The following is an 11,010-nucleotide window of genomic DNA, read 5'->3' as shown; positions in this document are numbered from 1 at the left end:
TTGTAGGCAAGAGGAAGATCAATTGTCACAGGGGAAGTCCTTAGGAAGCGAGCAAATCTCCATATAGTCATTTCTTTATTTCGTGTGTTTGCGTATTTCAGAAGATTAAATGTATGCCCAAAGTTCTGCTATTTATTTTCTGCCTCTGGGGCTTGCTTTAAATTGTTTTTGCATATTAATAGTAGGCAGTTAAAAACCAGCTTCACCGGTTTGTATCCCAGCAGGAAAATCTGAATGTTTAGACTTCAACAAAATCAGGACTGGCTCTCAACAGTAGGAGATAATGTATTCGTCCATTGGAATCGCAGAGTGTGGTCTTGCATCTTGTTTTGCTATTTTGTTTTAATGGATGGTCTCTTCCTTTGCAGATGGGAAGCGCTTAGTAGTACTTTTTCAAGCACATGTTGTTTTTATATAAGAGAGATCCCAAAATCTCAGAAGTGGTGGTAGGATGTCGAATACTGCTTATTCTTCATGGCTTTGTCCCGGAGCTACCTTCATAGAAAGAGAAATGCATCTGTGATTACAAGTGGTCACGTTTACTTCTGTGTTATTACACTGATGCCCTAAACTTATTTCACAGCGCTGTGAATGGCTTCCATGACATTAAAATGTGGTCTAACATCGAGGCTGTTTACACACATGAAGCTGCCTTATACTGAGTCAGGCCATTGGTCCATCAAGTTAAGTATTGTCTACTCAGACTGGCAGCAGCTCTCTGAGGTCTCAGGCTTAGGTCTTTAACATCTCCTCCTCTCTGATTCTTTTAGCTGGAGATGCCAGGAATTGAACCTGGGACCTTCTGCATACAAAGCAAAGGCTCTTCCACTGAGCCACAGTCCTCCCTTCCTTTGGAACTGGTGCAGTTATTGGCTGTGTGGAGATTGGGAGGGGCACTCGTGCAGAATATGTGTGTTCTTTCTTCTGTCCAGTCATAGGAACCCCAGAAAGCTGAAAGGAAAGGGTTGGCATGGTGGCACAGCTTCACAGTTCTTGAAAAGGATTAAAATATCTCAGTTGCACAACTAGGTGTTATTAATGACTTTGGGTTGCTGCCCTGCTGTTCTTCCTCTGAAATATGCAAAGCAACTTGCCCTGTGTCTTGATGTCATTATGTTGTGTGGGTGCATCTTGACACCCCCCCCCCTTCAGACAGCTGGGAATGTAGAGCAGAGGCAAGAAGTACCTATGCACAGTGACATTTGGTCACAAAGTAAATTGTGGTAGGTGTTGCGAGGAAGGAGGGAGGGACTCTACAAGGGTCTGGATGTTTCTGGTCACAACAATCCCGTACTGTTTGTAGCATTCCATTGGGTTTTAACGGTTTCTAAGATGTGTTTTTATTGTGTGTTTTATGTATGTGTTATGTGCTGTTAGGTTGCCTCCAGCTTATGGCGACCCTATGAATGAAAGACCTCCCAAACCTCCTATCATTAACAGCCTTGCTCAGATCTTGCAAATCGGAGGATGTGGCTTCCTTTATTGACGCAAGACATCTCATGCAGCGTTTCAGAGGAGATCAATGGGCTGCAGGCAGAAGGGGGGAGAGAGGAACTTCTCTTCTGCTCACAGAAGTTCCTTCTGTTGGCAGAAAGTTTAGACTGGATTTATTCCCATGAGTATTGAGACAGTTAGAGGTGTGAACACATCTTTTTTGGTTTATAAATACAAATATTTCTATGAGGTTAACTATGTTCATGTTAACGGTGAAACAAGAAAAGAGTTTCCAATAAATTTTCATAATTTCTCCAGGCTGGCGAGTGTGTCTCAGCTCTGTTACGCTTTTTAGGTGCTGTGGCTTCAAATATTTAGCACCTCCTTTTTTCTCCTGTGCCAGTAGATGCCTTCAGGGTGTTTGTTCTTTGAGTGTGATAGAATGCCATCTGCTTTGCTTACTCGACACAGAAGAAGGAGGACTTTTTAAAAAAAAAAATAGTTTGCTAAAATAGGGATCTTGTTTGGCTATAAAAGCAAGTGTTGGTGCATTTTTGAATACTCAGATTAAACTGTCAAGGAGGTGCTTTCAGTGTTTAAATGTTTGCCAAGAACAGACTGATTGTGGCATCTGTTTTCTCAACAGTTGTGCTATTTATTGTGAAATTTTGGAGAAACATGTGAAGCTTGAGAATATATTTAGAGACAGAGGAGGTATGCCTCTATTTCCTCTAGATTTTTTTAAAAATCCATTTTTAGAAGAATTGCCCTTTGGAGTAATTCCTATTTTTAAAAGGTGTGGGAAGGAATTGACTACTCAAGTAGTATCTTAAATTCTGCATGCTTCAGGGATTAGATCCTACTCTTTTGTTCCATTGGAGTGTTCTTTTACAGCAAGGAGTCTTTTTGCCAACGCAAGAATGGTTTTGTTGACGGCATGCTCCTTGTGCCAAAGTCAAGCACTGCCGCCGGCACACTGAAAATAATTGGATCTGACCCCGGCCATTTCCTCACGTCTCAGCATAGCGCTAAACTTACAGATTGAGAGTATCTTCCTGGTGCGATTTCTGACGTCATCGCACCACGAGAACGGAATTGTGATGCGATGATGTTAGAAATCGCGCCAGGAAGATGCTCTCATTCCGTCAGTTTAGCGCTGTGCCAGGATGTGTGGAAATGGCCCCAGTATCATTACTTCTGTCAGGATTTCTGAAGCTCACCTGATGGGACCAAAAGAATCTCCCCCATTTGCTATCTAGCAGCAGTTTATCGAAGGATGATGTATATTAAAGGTTGCCGGTCCTCCAGTGGGGGTGAGAGATTTCCTACTCTCAGCCTCTGCCTCCCCCCACTCACCTGGCTGGTGGCGAGAAAAGGTGGGGAGAAAAAGTGATGTCATTGTGCAGGCCGTGGGAGTGCTTCGCTCCGGGCCTATTTGGGCCCCAAACGGTCCGATTCTTTAAGAATTTTTAGGAATCAGCATGGGAGCACTCCTGTATCTTAAGCAATGATGTCACTTGCGGAAGTGATGTCATCATGCCATGCTGGGTGCGCGCATGTGCTTTGCGCATGCATGAGGACATTAGAAAGGTGAGTACCACCTTTCTAAGCCCCCCCCTTAATGACAGAAGGGGTAAGGGGGACTGGCAATCCAATGTGCGTTCCATTTTTTATATTCCACAAGAAGACCCTCATTATTCAGTTTGGTAGTACTTGTAGTTCCTTCTTACTGCCTCCCCCTGAAATCTCTGGGACTCTCAACGGCTTGCACTTTGAGTAGCCAACAGACCTCCTTGGGTAAGATCTTCGGCCTGCTGTGTTAATCAGGTACATGATAAATTGTCCACACAATGGCCAAAGCACACTCCTGTTGTGGCCCAGTTTTTTTGATATTTGGGAGCAGTGACAGAGATTTAATTAATGAAGATTGTTTTAGGCCTGCAGGGATTGGTGACTTGGCCTTTCTCACCTAGCCATCTATCCAACTCTTGGCACATCTTCCTGAAGTATCATTTGCTTCCGAACTCTAATAGTTCAGCCCTCTAATTTAATCCTTGCTGACAGATGGGGTATTTTCCCTGAATGCTCTACGATAAAGCGATTTTGTCTTCATTGCAGGCCCCATTCCCTCAGTTCTTGCAGAGCACATCTAGTTCAAGATCATGTGACTGTTTAGAAAATCAGCGAGACGTGTTTCGGAATCCAATATGAAGAGCCGAGTTGCAGTACAAGTTGATATCTAATGGTTTAGAAATAAAGCAGACTGTGAGAGGTGAGGGGTCAGAAGAAAAACGCCGTTTTAAATTAGTTTAATCATTCTAGTTCGAAGTCATCCAGGTGCATACATTGGCAAAAGTGTAACAGAGCTTATAAGGTGTAGAAGATTGAATACAAGCTCAGACTGAGGAGTTCTGGGATCAAATCCTCACTCAGCTGTGATGCTTATAGGATGACTTTAGGCCAGTCTTACACTCTCAGCTTAACCTCACAACAACCCTGCAAGGTAGGATAAAAGGAAGGAGGGGAGACGCCTACCTGCTACCCTGTGCTTCTTGGAAGAAGAGAGGGATAAATGTGATAGATATCTGAACCAACCATTGGACTGTGAGGAGAATGTGTTCATTTTAAAAAAATTACCTTTTCTTGATTTGTGTCTCACTTGTTTTCTGAGGGGTAGTGAACTAATTGGAGTTCAGTTCCTGCCTCCCCCAAAAGGAGTGGATTGAATATTACTCTAGAATCCTCAAGCATAGCGGATGAGTCTTGTTTCTTAACGAACCAAGCAGGTAGTATCTGTGCTTCTATTTAAGGGGCTTTTGAATGCCTCTCAAAATTTTCATGGCGCACCACTTCAAGTGCTGAGGACTCCTGGAGGGCTGCTTGTGCGATGTTGATTGTTCTGCAGCAATTATGCAGTGCCTTTCTAATGCTTTAATTTGGTTTATCAAGAATCAATTCCTGGCAAGGCCCCCACGCCCCTCTTTTAATCCTGGCATTTCAAATATGCTATTTTTAAGAATGTACTCTTGAGTTGGTCTTTGCATTGTTGGTATAAAGTACGTGCAAATGATGTTAATCGTGGTGCTTGTTGTAATTGTCAATAGTTCACAAAGCCAAAGAACATCAGCGACAACAAACCACTGAACAACAGTGCTATGAGGCAATATGAGGAGACAGTCTTGGCCTCTGTGACCTGCTTTGCCCTCCAGGGCAATGGGTTTATTACAGGTTGCTGGACCACTGGTTGATCCAGCAGGGCTGCTCGTCTGTAAGTAGTTTTAACAGTACATATTGTATAGTAACGTGAAACAATCGGTCCAGAATCTAAGCAGCATAATCATCTACCATTAAAACTGTTTTGCACACCTGTTTTACAAGGCATGTGGGCCAATTTTGCCTTTATTTCAAGTTCCTGATCAACTTTACTGTCAGTAATAATGAAGTGCCTTATACACATTTTAAAGTCGCTCAGGGAGGTGGATGTTACTTTCAAGCAATTATTACACTGCAACAGAAAATTATGAATCCTTCCCCCCCTTGTGAAAATGCGTACTAATTGTAACAATAGTGGTCCTACCACGCAGCGGTTGGTACAGTTGGCTGCTACTACTAGTAGGAGAGGAAATTCATATAACAGTATACAAGTAAGTACAGACATTTTTTTTCCAGCGTAAGGAATAAGATATGGAGGTCTGAGAATAAAAAGTCATAGCATGGTTTAATATTGGGTGTGATTTATTCATTGTTTATTTCTTTGCTCTGGACACTAGTTGGCAGTGTAGTACCTACTCTAAGAAAGGTTACCACAGCTGTTGAATATTTTGGATTCCTGTAATCAGTGACAATTTGGTGTCAGCCGTTTTACTACCCTTGCTGTGCAATCCTAAGCAGAGTTACTCCAGTCTAAGCCCATTGAAATCAATGGGCTTAGACTGGAGTAACTTTGCTTAGAATTGCACTGATGGGCACCTGATGTGAGATAAAATTCTCCATACTGCTTGGAAGAACAGTATATGCATCTGGATTACTAAGTGGTTTATACAGTGACCACAAAGGAAAGTCTCATATCTGCTTATAGGATGCGTTTCTATATTTAAAAAATATAGTCTATTGTTACAGCGATGAGGATCACACTCCCACTCCTTTCTGGTTCTCAACAAACCACACCTGGTGTGAATTGGACAAATTGTGCCTGCAAACTAGGTTTCTGAGTCATCATTTGGAATCCTGGCTTGTCGGCGAGAGAACAGACCGGAGCACGTGGGAATGTGGAAGTTTCAGTCTCTTAGGGCGCAACTAGATGTTACGGCATCCACAAGTTGCTGCTTTGGCACTCGGAAAGGTACCGAGGTGGGGGGAAACATGATGCCTGGTCCTGTCATACTGGGGGCCTGATCACTCTCACAGGATTTTTAAGCGGCCCAAGTTCAGTTGTAAAATGGTGGCAGCATCAACTTGTAGTTGTGCCCTCAGATGCATGCAGTAGGAGGGGAAGGAGGCGGGTGTATGAACCCGAGGGCTTACAATCATTATATTAATATGGCTGATCTAGGCATCTGGATCCATGCCAGAGTAACATCAGGATTAGTGTACTGTAATGCACTTTATATGGGTCTCCCTTTAGAGTCAACTTGATACTCCAGCTCAGTTATTATCAGGAGCTAGGCAGAGCATGTATATTACTCCCATTTTGCACTCCCTCCATTGGCTTCCTATAATTTACGAGGCTTAAGGTATTGGCTATCTCACAAAGCCCTTCGTGGCCTTGGTCTCTTATATCTACAAGGATAGATATGTGGTCTTCCACCACAGCAGCTTTGCTCATTTGAACAAGACCTGCTGTAGGTATCACCCTCCGAATGGGCGAAATTAACAGCTGCCCATAAACGCATATGCTCTGTTGCAGCTTCCACCATATGGAATGGTCTGCCTGATGTGGTTAGAAAGGCTCCCACTCTCCTAGCTTTCTGCAAACTGTGCAAAACTGAATTATTCAGGAGGGGATTTTACACAAGTAGGAGGGCTGTGCTGTAAGGAAATGGTTCAGAGAGATGTTTTGGTTAAGGGACAGAGCCTGTGGACTGTACTACTGTGAACCTACAGGGTAGCTTCTGCATCATTTAATATCTTATGTACTAATAGCCAAGTGGCCCTGATCTGGAGATACTCAAATCCAGAAACTGGAGCATTGAATGTACAAGACAGATCTTCCTTCTTAAACACTTGAAAAATGTCCCAGGATTACAGAAAAATATGAAATTAAAAAAAAAAACACTGGGAGATTTAAAAAAACAAAACAAAATGACAACAGGAGCGCATATAGCTTTAACCAGATGTCCTCAGTGGTTGTTGCTAGGCAACCATAATAGTTTAGTCAGTATTCCAGGCTTGGTTGCTGTCAGTACAAGGCAGGGAGAGGGGCAGGTCCCTTTCAGGGGCTGTTTTGGCCTTTGAAGGACAACTCACTGGGGCTGGACCCAGAAACAACCACTGGGCAACTTGCCACTCCCTGACTTGCATGACTTACCCAGGTCTCACTGTGTGCTACTGTTAAACGGAAGTCCTCCCCTCCCCAAAGCCAGTGTAGTGGAGTAAGATGTGGGAGACCAAAGTTCAAACCACCCCTCTGCTGTAGAAGCTCATTGGGTGACTTTGATTGACTTGAAAGGAAAATAACTCAGAACAAGGAAGACAAATCCCTAAAAACATCCCCCCCCCCCGTTATTACTGGACAGAATTGTAATTTGTATGTGAATGTAAGTTAACCCCCTCTGTTTTTTTAATGGCATAACTGGAAAAAACCTAGTATTGCATTTAGGTAAATTTAGTATACAGTTTTTTTAAAAAAAAAAATGAGTGTCACTGTATCACAGTAAGCTATGCAGTTTACAAAAATAAACGAGTTAAGAATCAAAACTGCTGACGATTACATATCTTTTTCTTGTCGTTCTAATGTCAAAGCTTTAAAAATACATGACCAATATTTGAGTTGTCAGTTGATCATTCTTTTATGATTGGTCAAATCATCAACCTATTGCAGATACGCAAACGGTCTGGAAAGTGACTCAACTTGTGGTTTCCGTGTACTTGTAAATATTCCCTGGCCCCCCAAAATAACATGGAGGAAGGGAGAAGGATGATTTAAGCTACTTGGGGTCTCCGTTGGGGAGAAAAGTGGGGTATAAATGCCTAAAATAAAATGGAGATCTGGGAGGGTGGTAACGAAGATCTCAGGTAGGCTTTCCTTCTCTTGTGTAGTAGCCTTCCCTGGAGAGTATGCCATTAGCCATCACCATCTTGACGAGTAGTCTAGTGAAGGTCTTTGAGAAAGGATTATTGGTTATTTTATGTATGTTTTTATGCATGTTTTTATATTTTGAATTTGCAAAGTTCCTCCTTTATAATAGTTTGGGCTGTACACCCATGAATACACATGATGCTGCCTTATAGTGAATTAGATCATCAGTACATCAAGGTCAGTATCGTCTACTCTGACCGGCAGCCGCTCTCCGGAGTCTCAGATTCACATTACCTACTTTTTCTTGATTCTTTTAACGGGAGATGCCAGGGATTGAACCTGGGACCTCTTGAATGCCAAGCAGATGCTCTATCACTGTGCCACACCCCTTCCTCATGAAGGAATTAATATATGACACTTTTAAAAAAATCTGCATTTGCTTTCAGCAGTTACCTTGTTTGTGAACAGTAATTCATTTTGCAGTTGTAAATGTTGAGGAGAGGAATTGGCCGTTCCTTATTAGTGTATGTGAAGCAGCCTGTTAAATTTTACCATGAGACTAGCTGTAATATGTACAGCACCAAGCCGTGAATTGTAGGCTTACGTTAAAGAATGTGATAGAAGTTGACCTGCTGCATTGCCTGATAATGCAGTTGGAAGTAAAGTCAAGCTTCCCTTGAAGAATTTTTGTGGGTTTACAGTAGGCAGGCATTGTGTGTGTGTGTGTGTGTGTGTGTGTGTGTGTGTGTGTGTGTGTGTGTGTGTGTGTGTGTGTGTGTGTGTGTGTGTGTGTGTGTGTGTGTGTGTGTGTGTGTGTGTGTGTGTGTGTGTGTGTGTGTGTGTGTGTGTAGCCTTATGTAACACTTTACTGTTGTGGAATCACCAAGATGTTATGTAAGATAACTATATCCTTACATTTAAATGAGGAAAACAGCAGAGAGCTCAAAGTCGTGTTGCTGGCTGATAAAAAAAATGTAATGAGCGTCCTAGATCTCCATGCTAACATTCAGCTCCGTTATTATCCATGTTAAAAAGTGTAGGTTATTTGAAGGAACCTGGGAATCCAGATCAGCGCCCCCTAAAATAGACGTCGCTGAGGCAGCACATCTATTCTCTTCTATTTTCATAGATGCTGCTTTGCTGTAAAGACACAAAATGGCGGGTGTCCTCTGGATACCTTTTTGTTCTGGCTCTCTCCCAGTCAGAAGCGGCTATGTATATGCAGTTTGGAATATCTTTAGCATCCTTGTATAACTTCGTATAATGCCACCAGACAAATCCCTGTCAGCATAAATCCCCAAGGACCCTTAAGTGATTCTAACTATATTGCTGAAACAGCTTATGGAGGGCTTCATGCTTGATTGCCCTGAAGATAAAAACTCATTATTAAATGCCAAACAGCTCTTAATGTGTTAAAAGGAAGAAAGATCCAGGCTTCAGAACTCATTTGGCAAGCCAGCATCAGTCGCTAAGTGGTCAGGCTACAAATCAGCACTTCGCTAGTTTGAGTCCACCTTGGGTGAGCCACTTCTCTCAGCCTCAGCTCCCCACCTGTATTGTAGGGATAGTAATATCACTGACTTTGTTCCCTGCTCTGGGTGGGGTACCAATCTGTCCAGAAGAGCCGTATATAAGCACAGTTATTATTATTATGCCATTAAAATTAGGTAGCAATGACTCCTAGCTCTTAAGAATGGCATGGGAGTGCTGCAGAATTAAGTGTTTAGCTTCATGACACATTTACAGTGCAATCCTATGCAGAGTTACTCCTGTATAAGCCATTAACTGTGTAACTTTGACTGTTTTATGGTTTTAACTGGTATCAATTATTTTGTTTTAATTGTATATGGTTGTAATCCGCCCTGAGCCTGCTGGTGTGGGGAGGGCAGAATATAAATCAATCAAACAAACAACAGCATACAGCTGTAGGTGTCGGATAGGATCCAAAAAACTGCTTTGGCTCATGCAAAGAGGCTTGCACTGACCCTGTAGAATTGTTATTGCATTGAGTAGCTGATCCATACTCTGCAATACAAACAGCATTTGAAAGTCCCTTAATTTTTCAGAGCACTTTACCTTGCAGCACAAGGGACTAGTTTCCAAGAGAAACAGTTTAAAGTCCCCTTTGGATTGGTGGAGCTACTTCCACGGGGTTTTGGGACCCTTGCCTTACTAGATTGGGCTGGTGTAGAGCAAAGTGAGATGTAGTCCATCCCAGTTGCACTTGTCCTTTGCCACTTTTAGTAGTGCCTTTAGACTTAAAAATAGCTTGTATAATAATATTCCACATTTCTTATTTAATGTTGTTTATTTATTTATTGAATTTTTATACTGGCTCTCCCTCAAATGAGGCCCGAAGCAGTTTACAACAATTTAAAACAATATTATATAGTAAAACTAAAAGTATGGAATTGGGTGGTTCCAGAAATACAGCTTGCAGTAAAAACAGCGACCAGGTGGCAAAGATTCCATATTTATGTTATTTATAGTCTACCTTTCTCACGGAGTCTGTCTTCCCACCTTCTTTTCGAGAAATGTTCCCCATAAGAACTTGTCAAGGTGGGCAGAGGAGGTACTCATGTTTAAACTCTTTGTCTTGCTCTCCCACACCTTGTACCTGACCCATCCAAGGATCCAAAGCCTGGAAAATCTTAAGCAGTCGTTGATCTGGATCCTAAAGACACTTGATTAATCCTCATATATTAAATGGGTTTATCCTGATGGTATAACTAAAGTGGTCCATGGCTGTAAGGAGTATGAAATATCTCAGAGTTGTACCTTTAAAAAAGTGACTTACTATGAAGAAGGTCAGAAATTTCATGGCATTAAATGTTAAATACAAATATTTATTAAAATCTGGCAGAAGTAGTACATATAAACGTCATATTGCTCGGTGCCAGACTTTAAGCCAGGCAGGGCGCAAAACTATAAGGAGATCTTTGTTTCTCCATTTTCAAAATGGAAGTTTGGCTCCTGATGTCAAATCAGGAAAGTCAGGCAACATTTAGCGAGCAACACTGCTTGGAACTCAGCTTTTGCTTGAACCACCTCTTCTTTGAATCCATGTGCGCATCTCTGTCAGTGGAATAAACAAGAAAATAATTAAAAACTGGCCAATAAGCCTGTTGGTGAAGGGTTATACAAATGTTCTAAAACTGGATGTATGCGAAGGCGAATTTGAACCTTTGGAGGGCTGTGTATTATTTGCATGGAAAGCCCTTTCATCTCCTCCCCCCATGGAGTGGGTTTGCAGGCAAGGAGCTTAATGGGGGTGGTGTGGACTTGAGGTTTCTTTTGCAGGTGGTAGACACTATGGAAACTCTAGATAGCAAACAGGC

At 42.2% G+C, this 11,010-nt stretch overlaps 1 non-coding gene across 1 annotated transcript; it reads right to left on the bottom strand.

Annotated features, from left to right (window-relative positions):
• Positions 1 to 771: 771 nt before the first annotated feature.
• On the bottom strand, positions 772 to 845 carry TRNAT-UGU (transfer RNA threonine (anticodon UGU)). Its single transcript has one exon. It is a non-coding gene; the product is annotated as a tRNA-Thr (tRNA).
• Positions 846 to 11,010: the final 10,165 nt, after the last annotated feature.

Source organism: Eublepharis macularius, chromosome 2 (genome assembly GCF_028583425.1).
Source record: "Eublepharis macularius isolate TG4126 chromosome 2, MPM_Emac_v1.0, whole genome shotgun sequence".
In the NCBI taxonomy this organism is placed as follows: domain Eukaryota; kingdom Metazoa; phylum Chordata; class Lepidosauria; order Squamata; family Eublepharidae; genus Eublepharis; species Eublepharis macularius.
Note: the sequence above shows the minus strand (reverse complement) of the source record. Positions and strands in the feature narration are given on the sequence as shown.